Raw genomic sequence first — 19389 nt, forward strand, 5'->3', positions numbered from 1 at the left:
TAGAAAATCCCCAGGTTTGCAGAGTTAGTAAGACCCAGTATTTTACACAGATTCAAACAGATGATAATGAAAAGACCTTACTGATATTTAACAAAAAGACCAGTACTTCATAAAAGTCCAAGTGTGTTAATGTGGCAATAGCCCTAGAGTTTCTATAGCTAGTAGCAGACAGTATGGTGAATGGTTAATATATTTAGTTGAACGCAACTCATTAAAATAAAACCAGGAGCCTCCACAGCATAATAGCATCTTTCTGCTAAGCATAGTAGGTAGAAAGTAGAAATATCGCATTTGTTACATGTTCACAGCCTGTTACAACACTCAATGAATTCAGATCTTACTCCTTAGGCAGTTTTTGGCCAAGTCCTCTGCTGCATCCCAGTAATGTGGCTGTATGTAACGAGGTTCTCAGAGTAAAGGTTTAGTACACAAGCTATGTCAGAGTAAAGGTTTAGTACACAAGCTATGTGGTGTTAGAGGAAAAAATTTACCCCTGATTTTCTAATTTCAAAAGCTTCAAGCTCTGAAGTATCCTACACAGATGGAGTGCAGTGAAGTATTGGTATGGTGATCATCTTCTGGCTGTTCAGGCAGAAATAAACTGCAAACCCTACATTTTATTGAAAGCAGGAGTCTGGAAGCACTAGATTTATATAGCTAAGTATGTACGGAAGCAGGCTGAAGGAAGGATTAATTTGAGACAGTATGGAGTGTTTACCTAGAAAACAAGAAAGCCCTCTCTGCTATCCTGTATTTAAAGAAGGTCACATTTTACTTACAGGTTTTTACCTGTGACAATTTCAGATCCCTTGGTTACTTAGATTGATGCTTGTTTTGCTGCTCCAGAAAGGAAACGAGAGCAACGAATATTTTGAGGAAGATGAGTGATTAGCTCTGGGAAAGTCATGTGGATCTTAGAATTTTCTAAGGAGGCCTGTGACCATTATGCAGGAGTCATGAGAATTAATTAAGGAAGCAGATCCATGGGACTGTTAGGCCAGGTCAGATCTGACTTCTGACAGAAAAGAGCACTTGCTTATTTTGGACAGAACATACCTGTCTTTGGATGTTTCTCTTCCCTTAACATAGCTCTGCCCTTAACAAGATGTTGGGAAAATACCTTTATCTGCCTTCTATCTCAGGGCTGTGATGAGGTGTACCAGGGGAACCAGTCAAGATTCAGCACTTTCCAATAAACCCTGGTTCTTCACAGAGCTGGCTGTTTATGAAGGATGCACTGTCGTCAGGTGTCGGAGCATAAGAGAGCTCTGGCTGGTGTTCTCAGAGCTGCCTGTCATGTCTTCCCTGACAGAGAAATGAGAGGCACTGAGTGGTTTCTGTTCCCACTCTGAGATGAGATGTGTCATCATGTGTCTAGGCTTGAAAGCTGCTCTGGGAAGATTTAGCCAGCTGTTCTGGTATAACCCTGACAACTGCTCACCCTCTGTCTTTGGTCAGAGCAGAGGAAACATAAGATTTTCTTCCACAGCTTAAATTGTCTGAGCAGGAGAGGACAGCTAAGGATCAAAATATAGAGGTTTTTGGTTAGTAGCAGATAGACAAGAGAAAAAAACACATTCCCATCAAAAAACAACAGTGATTCATGTCCCTACATGGATCTCTTCTCTAAAGAATGGTCATCTCAGTTAGCGATAAGCCTTGTCCCAGCCCTATCTGGAAAGTGTCATGCTGAGTAAACACAGGCATACACAAGAAACAACCCTTTCTATTCTCTTATAGCTGTTTAATTGTGTTGTTGATGCTAGTGTATTTGTTCGAATGGGAACAATGAAAACTATCTCACTTGGGTGCCAAATAACAAACCAAGGAGCTCAGAATTTCACATAGGAGACTGAAGACACCATTCATGCATTGCCAACACTTAGAAAACACCTCTGTACCTTACCTACCTTGGTCTGTATTGGTAAACAATGGCTTCCTCTTGGCTTAGAAGGGGTGGTTTGGCCACAATATGACTGCTTGCTTGTCAAGCACTGTGGGAATGAATTTGTTTAAATGTCAGTGAGAGGGAGGGAAGTCTGAAGGGAGAAGGATTTAGTACTCTTATTGTTGGAAGAGATTCAAATTAGGGAATACTTAACTAAATTAATACCTAAGGCCATAGCCTCTGATGGTGACTACCCATGAGTGCAGCGGGAGCTGGAAGATGTAATTGTGAGGCCCTTCTGAATTATCTTAGACTGATCATAGTGATTGGGAGAGGTTCCTGAGACCTGAAGGAAAAAGAATGTCACTCCTGTCTTTCTTGTCTTCAAGGAGGACAAGAGAGCATATCCAGGCAACTATAGGTCAGTCACCCCAGTTCTTAGTAGGTCACCCCGATCATTAGTAGGAAGGATGAAGTGCACCCTCAGCAAACTTGCTGATGACACCAATCTGGGTGGTGCTGTTGACACTCCTAAAAGGATGGGATATCATCCAGAGAAGCCTGGACAAGAGAAATTGGCATATAGGAATCTCGTGAGGTTTAACAAGACCAAGTTCAAGGTGCTGCACCCGGGTCAGGACAACCCCCAGTATCAGGGGACAGGCTGGGGATGATCAGATGGAGAGCAGCCCTGTGAGAAGGACTTGGGGGTGTTGTTGGGTGAGAGCTGGACATGACCCAGCCATGGGCACTCCCAGCCCAGAAAGCCAAACGTGTCCTGGGCTGCATCCAAAGCAGCGTGGGCAGCAGGGGAGGGAGGGGATTCTGCCGCTCTGCTCTGCTCTGGTGAGAGCCCACCTGGAACCATGCATCCAGCTCTGGGGTCCCAGCACAGGAAGAGCACAGAACTGCTGGAGTGAGTCTAGAGGAGGCCACCAAGATGACTAGGGGAAGGGAAACCCTCTCCTATAACGAAGGGCTGAGACAACTAGGATGTTCAGCCTGGAAAAGAGAAGGCTTTGGGATGACCTAACTGTGACCTTACAGCACCTGAAGGGAGCCTACTCTCTCACCTCTGAAAGAGTAGAAGAAAGACAGAAAGGGACTTTTTAAAGAGCATGTAAAGACAGGACAAGAGGGAATGGCTTCAAATTGTTAGAGAGTGGGTTTAGATTACATGTTAGGAGCAAATTCTTTACTGTCAGAGTGGCAAAGCACTGGAACAGATTGCCCAAAGAAGCTCTTGATGCCCAATCCCTGGGTATGTTCAAGGCCAGTCTGGATCAAGCCCTGAGCAACCTGGTCTAGTGGAAATTGTCCCTGCCCATGGCAAGGAGGTTGGAAATAGATGATACTTAAGTGTCCCTTTCAGCCCTTTCTGTGGTTCTCTGTCTCCTGACATGATGGTGAAACAACTTTCTAGAAACTATTTATTCCTGGAAAGAAGGTGATTTGGATCAGTCAGCATGGATATACAAAGAGGAAGTCCTGCTTAATGAAGTCAAGAACTTTCAATGATGAAATTACTCATTTGATATATGAGGGGATAACAGTAGATACTGCCTACCTTGACTTCAGTAAGGCTCTGGATACTTCCATAAAATTAATGGATAAACTGCTGTCACATGGATTTGATGAGCAGACAGCATGGTGGATTGAAAACTCGTTGAATGGCTGGGCCCAGAGGGTAGTGTTCAGTGGCATGAAGTTTGAGGCCAGTAACTGGTAGTGCACCCCAGGGGTCGATACTGGGTCCAACACTCTTTAAACACCTTCATTAATGATCTGGATGATGGAACTGAGTGGACCCACAGCAAGTTCACTGATGACATCAAACTGGGAGAATTGGCTGATACACCAGAGCATGGTTCTGCTCTTTAGTGGGATTTTGACATCATACAGTTCAGCCAAGGAAAGTGCAAAATCCTGCATCTGGGGAGGAACTGCCAGATGCACTGGTACTTGTTGGAGGTCAATTGGCCAAAACAACTTTGTGGCAAAGGACCTAAAGTCCTGCTGGGCAGCAAGTTGAACAAGAGCCATCAACATGCCCCTGTGCCAATGCAGTTGAACAGTATCCTGAGCTACATTAGGAAGAGTGCTACCAGCAAGCTGAGAGAGTGATATTTGTCTTCTATTCAGTACTGGTAATGTCACACCTGGAGTGCTGTGGTGAGCTCTGGGCTTCCCAGTACAGCAGAGATATGGAGCTACTGGGAGAGTCCAGAAGGGCTCTAAAGATGATTAAGGGCCTGGAGCATCTTTCATATGAAGAAAGTCCAAGAGAGCTGGTATACTTTCTCAGAGAAAGCTCTGGGAAGTATCATCATTGTGTTCCAAAATCTGAAAGGAGAGCAAAAAGAAGGAGCCAGATTCTTTTTGGTGATGCCCAGTGACAGACAGGGGCACAAACCAAATGCTTGAATTTTCCTCTGAACATCAGGTAAGACTTTTTTACTATGTGAGTAATCAAGGTGATGGTTTCTCCTGCTTTGGGGATCTTCAGAGGTCATCTGGGCATAGTCCTGGCAACCAGCAAGAAGTGGCCTTATTTCAGCAGGGTGGTTGGACCAGATGAACTCCAGAGCTTGCTTCCAACCTCAGCCATTCTAAGATTCTGTGATAGACGTCATAAAATACTGAAGATGTAAAAGTTCCAACAGGTTGTGTACTGATAACTGAGGGTTGCATAAAGGTCTGTAAATAAGATGCCTGTGTTTAAATGCCTGAGTTACTCCTAAGTGTCTTGGCAGTAACTTCTACACAAAGCAAATATGTTCCATTCAATGTTGAATCTGTGGATGGGCAGGAGCAGGATGTGGATCCTGTTGAAGAGGAAGAGCATATTTGTCTTAAAGGTGTTGGCTTGTTTGGTGCGTGAAATGATGCATTACAGACATTCCTGTGTTTTTTTTTTTTCCCCAGGAATGAACTTTTTACAGTTGATTTTTTTTGGTCATTTTTTGATTCTGCTCTTTTCCAGTATTTTATCTTTGTCAGACCAGATATGTGCTTAGATTTGTGGTGGCAAGGGACACTTTAAAATATATGACCTTAAGTATCAAGGTAGCAAGGGTATGGGAGCCTGAGTACCCTTACAGATCTGAACCTTGCTGCTTGATACTTCAGAGGTGGAGAATGCAGTCTGGATGGCCCTGAGCCTATCGCTTGGGTTTTGGAACTTCATGTTTTCAGTGAGGTCTACATCAGGAGACTTTTTGACAGAAGAGTTGAAATCAGGGCTGGTCACTGCTGTCCTTCAGCTGAGAATCTAGGCTTAGAGTCCAGTTGGCATTTGGGATAGCAAGAAAAAACCCTTTTACTAATCAGAGAAAATTTTCAGGATTGTACTGCTGCTGCCTACAGGCATGCTAGTTTTCCATTCCAGATCACCTGCAATCTCATCCTGCCTGTTTCTGACTGTAAGATAAATTATCAAGGAAAGTTACTGCAGATACCATTTTGCTGGGTTCTTCTTTTGAAGAAATATAGATCTCTGTTTAATTTGCTTTTTTTTTCTGGTGCAAACTATGATTGACAGGACATCCTTGCTTATGTGACCATTTTTTACTGTCCCAAAACCAAAAGGCCAAATTTTGATATGAGAGTTTAAATGAGGGTCTGAAATATGTTGGGTCTGAAATGTGCTGGATTCACAACTGCAACAGATCATTGAAAATCCAGGGGTAGGAAAACAAGATGTAAATTTGCAGATTTCCTATATATAAAGGATAAAGTAGAAATATTTGTGGGCATCACACAGAAGGGAATATATAGAGCCAGACCCAAACGAGTATTTATTAAACAAGTTTTCTTTGGAAGGCGAAAAGAGAGAGCCATCTTCTTGCAAGTTACTGTTCTTGCTAAATGCAAGAGGAGCAACACAGATTGTACTGTGTGAGAGCAGCCCTGAAGGTGAGTTCATACTTTGAGATGAACAGGGGACAGGGCAGGACTTTTTGTTCTTGGCAGATGTATTTGTAACGGGCTGTGCAGCTGGCAGTCTGCTGCAAAGAAAAGACAAACCCTGCTTACATATTGAGGCTAGTATTTTTTTTTAGTTTACCTGATAAATAAGAGAGATCCCTACTTGTTTCAGCACTCTGCTCATCCAAGTTATGAGATGCTCCACCTACCAGCAAAATGCTTTGGCATCAGTGCAGTTCTGTGAGTCTTTTATCCTTTTACTCCAAGAGCAAAAGAGAGACAGGAAGGCTCTGGAGGACATTTTAGCAAATATTTTATTTTTATTGGGTTTTTACTCCAAGTGAGGACCCTAGCAGATTCCTTTGTTTGGGTGAGGCCAGCAACCTACTATAGAAGGAGAGTTTAGGAAATGAAGTTGTAGTGTACAAGTGATATCTCTTTCACAAATTCTGCAGTGACACCTACTGCTGTACAGACCCTCTGCACAGAGAGTCTTAATGTAAATTCCCCTCTAAGCCTTCAAAGCAGACTCTTTTCCCAGATGGGTTGTCCATCTTCATAAATGTCACACATGCTTCTAGAAGGTATAAGAAAGCATGTATAGAGTGCACAAGTTCAAAAAATTCCTCGCATTAAACCTATTGAAAGTTTTAGAGCTTCATATGTGTTGCATTTATCTGTATATTGGCTTCTGGGTATCTGAAAGGTTTTTGAAAATGTTCTGTTCTGAATGTTCTACATCAGTTACCCCCAAAAAGCCAAACTGAAATTCCTTATAAATCAGGAAAATAAATCACCTCTGAGAGAGTAGACTGCAAAATTGCAGGCTGAAAGAGATTTTGTTTGAGGAAGTTATGTACAATAAAGAAAGTCAGAGGTGCTGAAAATTGTAAAAGGCCTAGCTGGATTCTTCTCAGCCTAGTTTGAAAGCCACTTTTGGCAGGCAGGGCTTGCTGGATTTTAATTGAGGAAGGTCAACTTTTTAAAGGTACTTTGGCACTTAAAATACATGAAGACACCACTGTGAATTTTGAATATGCATTGGAAGGGTATAAGATTCAGAACTCCCTTTCCCTCCAGTATCTAGCCAATGGGGATCTAACTCACCAACACCTTTCTCCACTCACATGTGGACCTCAGTGTTTTTGAGAAGCTGACAGTGTGATGTTCAGTTTTTTCCTGGAACAGGAGTGATGTCCTGAAACATCATTCCTGAGGCTGTTAAAAAACTAAGAATGCAATCATTCTTGACTTCATCCCTGGCTGAAGGTAGGGAAAGTATTAGCAAACCTGCAGGGTGCCTGGCCGGACTTTGGGACTTGGCACCACCTGCGTGGGCTCTTGCCTTTTCTTTTGTGTCAGAGGACTTCCAGGGGTGCCACATCATGGCACAGCAGGAGGCAGAGCATGGTGAACAGCATGTCTTCTGCTCCCTTGTTCCCTTTAGGTCACATAGTTGTTTTAACAAAGAAGTACAGTTCCCACTCCAAGCCACAACTCCACCCTCTGGAGCATGGAGTCCCACAGGAGTACTCTGCTTGGCAGACTGTTGCAGGGTGTTCTGCAGCCAGTCTAATGGCTTGGAATAAAAATGTCTATTTGTGCTTTTGCTTCCAGTATGTGACTGGCTTTTCCTAGGTCTCTGTTTAAGCCACAGAACTCAAGAGCTCACAGTTCTCTCAGTAAAGGAGCAGCAAAGAATAAGCTGTATGGCAAAAGTCTGCTGTCAGGTAAGGAAAGCTGTAATACTTATGTGAGAATGGCATACCTAGAACAAAACAACTCAAGATTGCCAGTATTAGCTAAAATCCGTGGCATATTATACTTGGCATAGACCAGTCTTTCCCTTCTTGAAAACACAGATAAGAACAAGTCAAAATTAGCTTACAGAGCGCGCCTCAAACCTTTGGGGGGAGCAGATCAAAGTAAGACAATCTGAAATACATGGCATCAAAATCTTGCGTTGTCTTTTTATTGTCTTTAGAATAAGACAATAAAAATAAATTATATGGGACTCTCTCCTCTCTCTCCATTTTCCACTGCTCTCCTTCAGTTCATTTGTGCTTTGTTCTTTTTTGGAAAGTAAATTTCCTGAGACTGTGAGGACCCTATGACCTAAGCAGACTATCAAAGCCTGTGCTGTATCTTGGGAGTCTGCATGTCTGCATTTGCAAGAGCAAGGGAGTCCTTCAGTGATTTCTTAATCAGCTAAGCTTAGAGACTGTGAGGAAGGCCATGGGCTCTTTACCATGGCCTTTTGTGCAAAAGATTGCTCTGAGAAATGCTCTTTGATAACTTAAGGTGGGGACTTCCCTGTCTGATCGAAAAATTCTGAACTAGTCAAAACAACTGATTTTGTGGACAACAACTGGTGCAAATCAGCAGAGGAGGTACTTGTGTGGGTCATTGGGGTGTCTCTCTGAAGCTTCATGGTGTGATTTATTCAGGTCTTGCCAAGTAAACTGTGCTAGGGTGTAAGAAATCAAGGCAAAGCTATGTGTGCAAGCACTGAGGAGAGCTGTAGACAACTGTCCAGAATTCATCTACAGCAGCATTGAAGGGACTAGAAAAACATTACTTTAGTAGAGAAAGCCCAGACCTCTTTAAATTGGGTACTTCTTTCTCAACATGGCTGAGCACAGATCAGTGCAGGCCAATGTGGTCTTCCTGGAAGAGTTCACCACAGCTGCTGGGTCTCCCTGCAGTGAGGACAGCATTTGAAACCAACATGGGTATCATGACACATTAAGGTAAGCATGGTCTCCTCAGAAGATCAGAGGACAGGTTATGGACAGAAAGCCAGGTATCAAGGGAAGCTGTAGTCAGCTTTACGTAAATCAAGCTGACTCTTTCGCATTTGAGAAGTTTGGGTTGGGTTAGGTAAGTTGTCTTCCAAGGAGAGGTGCCAAGAAGCAAGGTATTGTCCCTGCTGGAGGTCTAAATACCAGTCCCATGGTACTTGATCTGAATTTGGACTTTAAGAAAGTGTCGAAATGAACTTATAGCTCTTGGGCCTGGGATTTGAGAAGTTTTCTTTGAAGGTAAGGGGAAAGGTAAGACCTAAAAAGACTCAAAATAATTTAAAAAGTCAAAAGTCAATTTAACAGAGATTGGCATTTCTGTGATCCTATTCTGTTTGCATTCCTGGGTGACTAATCCTCCTTTCCTGCTCATACGTTCCAGTCCTGACTGAAGCAAATGCTAACCTTCAAGAAAAAATTGTAATCCACGTGCTGGATTTTTGGATCTCTGGTGCGTACCCCTCTGATATGGAAGAGACATCAGGTACTCCAGGTGTACAATTCACTGACAGAATGGTGAGACTCACAGCCTAGTATGCTGAGAGAAGCAGCTTGTTATGGGGCTTGTATACTGAGAGATGACTAACCCAAACACTTTACCACTGCTCCTTTCATCTGCCAGTCCAAGATTTTGTTCCAACTCTAGCTGCAAGCAACACATAACAGGAAAACTTCAGTGATACTAGTTCAAGGCTTGGAGGGCACTTCAGTGTGAAATAATGTGTGCTTGGGACTCATGGGCTAGTTATTCTTTCTTCAGTAGCTTTCTTCTTTTCTGAGACAGTTAATGAGCAAAGCGGCGATGGAAGTGTATACGCAAATGATAAATTCAGCATTCATAAGTAACTTAGATTTGCAAACAGGAACTGCCACTCTGCCTTCTAAGAAAGCAGAGTGCTTCATACAAAAATCTCCATCTAAGCCTGTGAAGACATATGCAGTCTTAGCACATGCTAAAATGGTAATACATCAAGGCAAAAAATGGTTTTCGCCTGCAAAAATGTGTTTTTCCTGATGTTCTCAGATATTTCTTTATCTCTACATTTTTTGTATTGATTAGTTAATCCCACTTATAAGTGTAGAGCTATATTTATTTTCCAGTCTGGGTTTTACTAGTCTCATACTTCTGAAGATGATGATGATGGTGTCCTGTGGTACAGGGTACTGACAAGAAATTCAGGGCACTGTTCCTACCTCAGACAACAATTGTATTCAGTGTTAGTGCTACTGTCGTAGATATACGCCAGATGTGAGGTGAAGAGAAGAGAATAAAATACCGTGTGGACATTGGCGGGAGGCCATACGGACAACAGTCAGTTATTTAGAAAGGGTGTGAAAGGGTTCCAAAATGCTATGTTTTGCACATTCATTCCTGCCTCTGAGCAGTGTTCAGTATTGGGGCTACTGTGACTGTAGGAATCTTTCCACTCTGCTATCCTTCACCTTAGAGCAGTCAATTATTGAACCCCTTTAGTTAAAAATAAACGTGTTGCAGTAGTTCTGAGAACACCATCTGTTTTAAACAAGGTGACTAAAAGGTATTTCTCAAGTCACTCATGAAAATCTTCTATGCAAGACAGACTTATCTGATTTTTATAGGTCACTATTTCTGTGCAAATATTTGTGTTAAAGTTTAACTGTAATTTCTGGACCAGAACCTGGCTTTTTGTCCTCTCCTTCCTGTCTGTACAGAGAGATGAGGCAGTGCCATGCCTGTGTTGTGCAGACAGCAGAGCCGCAGCTGTGCCAGCCTGCAGGCAGCAGTTCCCTCTCACATCCTGTACCTGTGCTGGGGTCAGGAGGACAGCAGCTCCTCTCTCATGCCAAGAAGAGCAGAGATAATGGTCATATGCATCAGCAGGCTGGCTCTGCCTGTGGAACATTCAGGTTGGCATGTCCTGTCTAAAAGCAGAAATACCGAATGTTTCTTGTTTGCCATGTTGGCTGAATCACATCTTGGTAAGGTATTCAGAGCTGGCTGAGGCTATATCTTAAAGCTCCAGTGCATGTATTTTCTCTTTTCATCTATTTCTTCTATTCCTGTATGGTTGATTTGCCAATTAATGAGATTTTTTTATTCAGACTGTCTTTTCAAACTTGTATTCTTGCTGTAGTCATTACAGGTCATTTGAGATTCCCATAGTATTTCTGGGGAATTAGCAGGCTGGAATCCTGATTCCAGAGCAAGAAATTTATTTCTAGCTTGCAGGCTTGTGTACAACCCACCACAGTTGACATGGGATTGAGGAACTTCAGAAATACAGTATTTCACAGTGAAATGACTAGTTACCCTCAAAACTCAACAGAGATTTTTATTTTGATATACCAGCCAAGCTGGTAGATGTTTCCATTTTATGTTGACTGACGCCTCATGGACCAAATAAAAATTTCTGTCTTGCTGAGCAGCCAATTCCCATTGAGAGTTTTCTTCTGGGACAAAGCACAGTCAAAAGCACAGCATGGCTTTCCTTTTTTGTTAGTTAAATATTCAGCTGAATATTATTTCAGCAATGAGTCCTGAAAACGCTTTTTTTTTTTTTTTTAACATCTTGGAAGAAAAACAAAAACTTCTTTCTTGCAGACCATATAGATTTGCATTTGAACAAACAATTTTTTTTTTCTTTTCTCGGGAAAGAAAAGAAAGTCAGATATTTTTGTTTCATATGAATTTTCAGATGGGGCTTAAGGAAAACATTCACAAGGTCCTTCTGGGAACAGCTGCTAAAATCCTGCCTGACATGGCAAATCTATGTGTGTCTTTTTGAACTATGTTCTAGTCTCTGTAAATTCAGGGATCGTGATGTGATATAAAAAGCTGTCTCTCAACAATGGAAAGAATAATGTGTAATCAACCCAACTTAACCTATGCGGGTATTTCATATGATTTTCTGTTCAAGACGCTAAGCTACCAAGTGAGACAGTGGGAGGTCAGAGAAAATTCCAGTGGTTGAGACTGTCTGGAAAAATTACACATTATTACACGGCAAGGATACACCCATGGGACTTTCTTTCCTCTTCCTGTAGGCAAATCCTGACTAAGCACTGTTACATTTTCACATTTAGCAACGAGGAATTGTTGAAGGAAAATAGATGTGTACAACACTGGGCTTTTTATTTTTAGGTGGACCAGGTTGGCTCAGCTCATTGTGATTGCTCCAGAGCGGGGAATGGTCTGGTGGATTGAAGGCATGAGTAGCATGATGAAGCAGGCAGTGCCAAAAGCACAAAGAAGCACCGCTTTTATTGGCATATCTATGAAAAAGTGCAGCAGGCACCTTGGTATTCCTTCAAGAAGTGCTTCTTTCTTCTGCAGTGGAAATTCTGCAGGAGATGCACAGTCTTGTGACAATCTCAGAAGGCAGTCCTGCAAGTGCTGGCTAAACAGCACACCTTTGTAACCTGAAGCACTATGTCAGCAACAGCGTTCTCCCAAATTCCCATTTCTTCAAGTCTAATAGGAATCTTATCTTGAGAGTTTTTTACCTTCTGACAGGCCTGGGGTATTTTAACTCAGGAGTTTCAGTGTAGTTTATGATCCTTTAGTGTTTTGGTTTGCGTGTCAGATGCTCCAAAAACATTCACTACCAGTATTAACACAGAGAGCATGTGCCACAAAATACTGTATTGCTCAGAGTTTGTGAATGGGTCTGTTGTAGTCTGTAGTTCAGAAGAGGGAAAACTTTTCAAACACTCTGAAAAGGGCATTTAAACTGTGCTTTATTATCATGTTCTGTTAAAAGGGTATAGCAAAATTTGGCCTAGAAACTTTTATCTAAAAAACAGAGTCAGCTTACAGAGTTTCCTGGTGGAAGTTAACTTTCAGTTCCTGCTAAAGAAATTGGGAAATCTGTGTATCTCTAATCTCCAAGAGTTCAGAAAGCATTGGTTGCTTTGTGATGTAGTGTTAAATTCTTTGCTTTGAACAGTATTTTCAGTTTTTTACATTGAAAAGCTACTGACATTTACTTAAAACCACAAATCAATGTATTTTGCCTTCTTACTGTCTTTTTTTGTGTTTGAGTCTTTTGTATGCCCCTATTTAGATTTTCTCTGCCACTCTGAAGACCAGAATCTTAATTATTTTATTAATAAGGATGAAGTCAGATAATGTGACTGCACTAGCTGGGACTTCAAGCAAAACCACAGTACTTGCCAGTATAGTTAATTGAATCCTCTGTCTTCAAATTGTAACAACTGCGTTTGAGGTTCCACATCAGTCTCCTGGAATGGCCTGAGTTATCTGCTCAGAAGGCAACGTTCCTCAGAGGTTGGTTGTATAAATCACAAATCAAGCAACCTTGTTGTTAATCTGCAGGGGAATTGGAGAATAGTGTCGGCTTTCTCTCATTCATTTTCACTCCAGCTGAGAGAGGAATCTGTTCCTCTAATTTGAGTCTCATTCCTGCAATTCCTCTGTTATCATCCCCCAGGTCCTATGTATGCAGACATAGTAGGGATGGTAGGCAGAGACTTGTGGTGTTATAGAAGAAGGATTAGGCTCTTTGGTATTTACTTCAGTCTTCCATTCATACTACATTCTTCAATGGCAACCTCATTCATTCTAAACTCAGCTTAGAGGGAGTGGGAACGGACCGTTCCCAGGAAGATAAGTGGGATTCCCTCCAAAATATTTTGCAACATGTGTGTGAGAAATTTGCAGACAAGTCCAGTGAAACTGGACTACTCAAATAAATGAGATTTTTCAATGTCTCCAGTGCTGCAGTGTGTTTTTCTGAAAGCTTGTTCTACTGGCTGCTATAACAATGAATAACCGAGATTGGGTCTGAAGCCACTATAATCACATGCACTGTAAGAAATCCGTTATGTTGCTAAATCAAATTGGTATGTTTGGTGGCCTAGGTTTCCAGCAAAATGTCACCATGTTCACTAGGTAGGAAATGAGATACCTTTGTTGGTGGCCTTTTTTTCTACTGATAGACCACAGAGCAGAATTTCATTGGAGTAATACCCTCTGGGAAATAAATTTTTAAGGGAGGTAAAATGATCCACTAAATTGGAATAGTTTAAATAAAATTTAGTTGAAAAAAACCCCCAAATATAAATAAAATTTGATCCTAAAAGCTGTTTTTTCATGTGACTCAGTTTTATTTAACCAAATTCAGTTGAAGAAATAAGACTAAGTGGGTAAGTGTTGCAGAGAAGTGCTTAGAATTCATAGAAAATAAAAACATAAATTGGGTTTCTAAAATATGTCTTTTATCTCAATTTGAGATGAATATATGAATATGAAATATGAAATGTCAAGCATTTCCCAAGGTTTTCTTTTTGTTGTAGCTCTGAGTCTGTATAGCAGTGTACCCTGAAAATCCATCTGCTTTCCTAGAAAAGAAGGTCCAGTGGAACACTTCATCTACAGCACTTAGAATGTTGCAAGGTTGCAACAACTGTCTCATGTTGCAAGACATATTCAGCACAGAATTAATTTTTAAGCCCTGAAAGGCTAAGTCCTTTGAGTAAGGAAAAAAGCATTCAAGGAAGGCTTGATTTTTCTTTCTTCCCTTCTTTCTATGCTGTGTCCACAGCAATGAAATATTTCTCTTTTTTTTGCCAAAATCCATTCACAACATGGTGCAGTAGCACAGCATAATATTTCCAGCTCATGTAGAAAATGAGGTTATCTTGTCATTGGTTATCTTGTTCAGCTGAAAGCAGGCAGGCTAGACAATGATGGCAGTGATGCAAACATGATGGGTCTGTCAAGCTGGTAGAGCCTGGGTAGTACTTCTCAAGTGACACTGGGATCATCTTTTGAGGGTGATCCTGACAACCAAGTCCTGGATGGTCCCTCTTCACCCTAGCAGAGCTTTTTCTGATGTTTGACATTTGTATGTTGAAGCTAGAGCTTGCTGGCTTCCTCAAGTGTTACAAAAGTCCAAAGGCTGAAGAACAAATTAAACCCAGCAGAGATAACATCACAGCATAGGCATTAGACTTCAGGCTGTGCAAGGGGATTGACTGGGAACCTGCTTTTGGTGTTCTTTGGTATAGCAGTTCTTTTTGAATAGCAGGGAATGGTGCCTGATAGCCCACACCTTCTTAAGCATCAATAATTTTCAGATACACAAACTGTTTGGTATGGGCCAAAAATAATTTCTTTTCCTCCTTTTTTTCCAAGAAAAGCACCATATTTCTCATGTGTCTAATCAAGGTAGAAGTTGCAAGGGAAAATATTTATCTGGAACAGGCCCAGAAGAAAGCTAACCTTTGTAGTCAGGACACCAGCTTTTATCCAGATGGACTGGTGAGAAAAACAGACAAGGCTCATTTTGTCTTTTGATGGACAGTTTTCTTGTCACATGACAATTTTAACCTATTCAATAGATACCACCTGAAGTCTTTTGAGGGGTCCTGACAGAGTGAAATCCTTAAACATTCATTGGATTTTATCTTGTTTCTCTTTTTGCATGGAGTAGTGGGATTCTTTCAAAGCATCTGCTCTTCTTTGTCGCCTAAACTTTTTTATAAACTGGTGCCATGAAATACTGATATTTAAAAAGGAAGATCTACTCAAAATTAGATAATGATTTTCTTTTTCTTTGTCTTATTTTCAGTGATACTTTATTCCTTCTTTGCTTCCTGCAGTTTATTTCTCCTACTCAGCAGACAACTCTGTTTGCTATTGTAAGTTTGCTTGAGAAATGCGACTGAAATTTGGGGGTGTTTTTTTTTAGGCCAGAGGTGGCATGAAATTGTACTCAATATTGCAGAAAATGCCTCAAGTAATTTGTGCATGCCTTAACAAAGATAAAAGCATGAGGTGTGTGCGGAGAGTATGGCAGTATCACATGCACTGCACTGTCATTGTAACTAAACTGGCTCAACTGGTCTGTGAGAGCCTAGTGTAAATATAAGGGTTTATCGATACCATCAACCTCTCCTAATCTAATGAAAGTAAGAAGGTGATGGTAGGGAAGCAGATCTGTGGAAGCCTGCATAATATCTGAATGTTCCTATGCAAGGAGAAAGGGAAAAACAGCGATACTTCCAACAAGAGAGTTTCTTACTGTGCCACTCTCTGAACCCAGTGTCAGTCCTTTTTAACCCTGCTGGTACCACCAGAGATGGGAGATACTGCCCACAAAATGTTTCTCTAAGGGTGAAAGGCCTTGGGTATGTGGTGGTCAGAGGGGAATCTAAGCCTACTTCAGTTTAGCAAACATGGGGAAATTGCCTAAGTGCCTGAATGCTGCTCTGGTTTTCTGATGTTGGGGTGTGGTTTAGAGGGAGTGGTGCTCTTTTGGGCCACATTATCATCATGGGCACATAAGCAAACCCACACCATAGGGACAGGTGGGGGATAGAAGGAGCTTGTTCAGTGCCAAAGACCTTGAAAGTTAAGAGGTTCATCAGTTTGCTCTGGTTTTGAGAGTTGCTGTCAGCAACTCTGAGAGTTGCTGTCAGCAAACCTCCGTATTGTAAACTAGAGGAAGAGGGAGCATTTTCAGAGATTTCTTTGTTCCTTGCTTTAAGAAGGTTGTTGAAATGTGCATAAACTGAACAAAATATCTTGAGAGGTAATTCTAGCAAAATGTAACAGTTTGCAAATTTGCTTTTGTCCTTTTCGGTTTGTTGCTATGAGTCAAGATTTTTTTTGGCTTTGATAAAGTTGAAACTTTCTATTTGTTTTGGGAAAGCTGACTTCCTGCCTTCCAGTTGACAGCTTGTAGTTCCTCCCACCTCAGCCTTTCAGCCTTTCAAAAAATCTTGAGGAGTGCTCAAAAAGGAGATTTAGCCCACTTAATTCTGATATTCTGATGTATCAGAAACTCTCTCTTCACTGCCAGCTGTGATAAATCTTGTCTTGTCTGCTGTTTTTTTTTTTTTTTTTTTTTTTTTTTTTTTGTGAAAGCAGAGTTGTTTTCCAAACTGGACTCGAGATTTTCTTAAAAATTCACATTATTTGTGAAACCAGTCGCAGACAGATTAATGTTGCTGTGTGTGTGTCTTAGTTCTGTGGTGTGGAAAGGTGTTTCTGTTCCCTTTGAATGTTAGCTAGTTGAGAACAGTAAACAACACCAGGATTAGAGAGCTGGGGTGGGGAGCCACAGGAAATGTCGGTAGATGAGCTTTTAAATTGTAGAGAAGAGACTCCTGGGTATGATAGAGCAGCTTGTGAGACACTGGGAGAGGTGTAAGGCACTTCAGACAGTGAAGGAAAAGTAAAACTCACTCAGTTCCTGTGAGTTAGAATCCTCCCTTGACACTCTGGATCTGGGGATGTCTCATTTGGCTTGCAACCACAAAGAGCAAGCAAGTAATCCTCATTTCTGCAGCCAAGAGAAGCAGGCAGGTTCAGCTTTCACTGGCTCTGGGGAAGTGTGCCAAGACAAAGAGGATTCAGAAACCAGACAGCTCAGGCCAGTTCAGAACCACCCACCTTCCTTGGGTTTCCTGCTGTTGTAGAAGAGGCAGATGAAAGAGGGAGTCTGGACAGGAGACCTTCATCCTCCCATCATCCTGAAGACCTGCCCTGAACATTACTTGGACCATGGTCTTTAACAAACCACGTAATGGCTAGACTGGGCTTCCAGGCAGTTCCGGTCACCACCCTTCTGACAGCCACACCCCGATGAAGTCAGAAAACTGGAACAAAAGTGTCATCCACCCTCGACAGGCGCACAGGGAACTGTGCACGGTGTCCTGGTCGGGGAGGTGTATAGGGGTGGGGGAGCTGAAGCAAGAGGAAACAGAGAGCTATGGTTTAACAGCTGGCTGAAGTGATTTTGTTTAACACTCCCATCTGTTATTTCATGTATTATTTGAGTTACCTTGCTCCCCACATCCCTTCTATTTCTAATGGAAGTACTTGTCAAAGCTCTAGGTTTTAGCAAGGTACTTCAGTTATACCAGGCAAACATATACTGACAGAGGCTGTAGGTAAATAAAACTGGAGTAAAAGGCTGAGCTGATCCAAACTTGTGAAATTGAAGTTAGGCTGGCTCCTATTAGATGACAATTTGGATCTATGTGTTCCATCAAGAATATCAGTCTTATATTTTGGGTCCTTCTATCTCCTTATGCTTTGTTATTTAGTACAATAGTCACCTCTGATCTGCCATGGCTTTTGGGCTACAATAAGGTTTACAGCTGTGGAGTTCAACCGTTGTCAGGAAAAGAGAATCCACTCTACATGCCAGTGCCAGCCACGCAGTGCCAGCTTCTCACATAACAGAATCTAGAAACAGCTTGTGTTAGGGGTTGTGGTCATTCACCACAGAGGCAATTCTCACCATCTCACCATTCTACCATCTCACTCTAACTGAATGCCATTTTGAGATCTGCTTGGTACAAATAAAAACTATGATTGCAAGGGTGCTGCTCTGCATACCATTTTACTTAATTTCTCATAGTGTCGCTCTCATCTGAGTGACAGGCATCTCTAGAATGTTGCAACCCACTCATACCCAAGAATATGGAAGGGTTCTGAGAACCCTTGTTATCATACTTGACTTAAGGAGGCGACGTTTTACAGTTAAAGAAGGATATATTGAAAGAAGATGGTAGGTCATGGGCAAGGAATGGTGGATTGACAGTGTCAGATGCACTTCGTGAGGCCTTCAGCAAGAGTCACGTGAAATGTCAGGACTGTGGGCAGTAAGTTGGACCTTTTGCTCCATGGCCTAGACAGGCTGGTACAGTGGCTAGATCTGGGCTTGAGGAGATGCAGCCTGTGTCCCTGTGAGGAAGAGGCCAGCCTGAGCAAGAGCATGGCTGCAGCCTGTGTGGGTGAGAGACAGCACGGCCTGTGCTGTGATGGAAGGTGCAAGCACACACACACGACACTGAGCAATGCTGACAGCAAGGCTACAGTCTCCTTAACTGTGTGTCTGGCTTTCCAGTTCATCTGCTGATGACCTGCTTGAAACTCCCATTCTCTAAACTAGGGTTAACATTTACTCCACCTTGAAATCCAGGGCTCTCTGGGAATCCCTCTTGCCCATTCCTACTTCATAAGGAACTCTCTTTCCTTGGAAGGGCTTATTCCTTTCCAATTCACCTTCACTTCTCATCAAGCTGTCACAGCCCTTTTATCTTGTAGGGCAAGAAAACAAAGGAGGCTTAGTAAAGGAAGAACAAAGACTGCTTTATTAAATAAAAGAAGCTGGGGAAAAGATGTAATGAAGTTTCTAAAATGTAACAGAACCTCAGTAATTTGCAATAAGCTATAACAAAACACTTCTGAAAGAAATGGTCTGATGCTTGAATAATTTCTTCTATTGGCTGTCTAGAGGCATGTTATTTTAATCTGATGGTAAACATATTATAAAAAGTTGATGCTTTACAATAAATATTTCTGGCCTTATCACTGTCTGGGACCGTGCTTTGTGCGCTGATATGCTGCCAAATGGCGCCTGCTTAACAGGGACTTGAATTCTCTGAGACTATTCTAGACCTGTGGTGTATTCCCAACTGAACCGAAGAGTGGATTTTGAGGATTGTTGAGGTTATCCTTCTTGTTGTGGGCAAAGGAACAATTGCAGGTTAGCCTTGTGAGAAGTTGGGGGAAAAAAGTTACATTTTATAGATAAACAAAAAACCACAAACAAACAAGCAAGCAAACAAACAAAAGTCTCAACTCTCTCTCTCTATCTACATCTATCTAATATATATATATTTATATATTTAGGATGGGGAATAATATAAGTAAATTAGAAACCTTTCATAAAACCTGCTTATTATGTATCACAACATTTTAGAATTGAAGAAAGAAAGCTTATGCTACTCCTTATGTGGGTGATGGCTGTTTGTAGT

The sequence above is a fragment of the Motacilla alba genome, chromosome Z, assembly GCF_015832195.1.
Source record: "Motacilla alba alba isolate MOTALB_02 chromosome Z, Motacilla_alba_V1.0_pri, whole genome shotgun sequence".
In the NCBI taxonomy this organism is placed as follows: domain Eukaryota; kingdom Metazoa; phylum Chordata; class Aves; order Passeriformes; family Motacillidae; genus Motacilla; species Motacilla alba.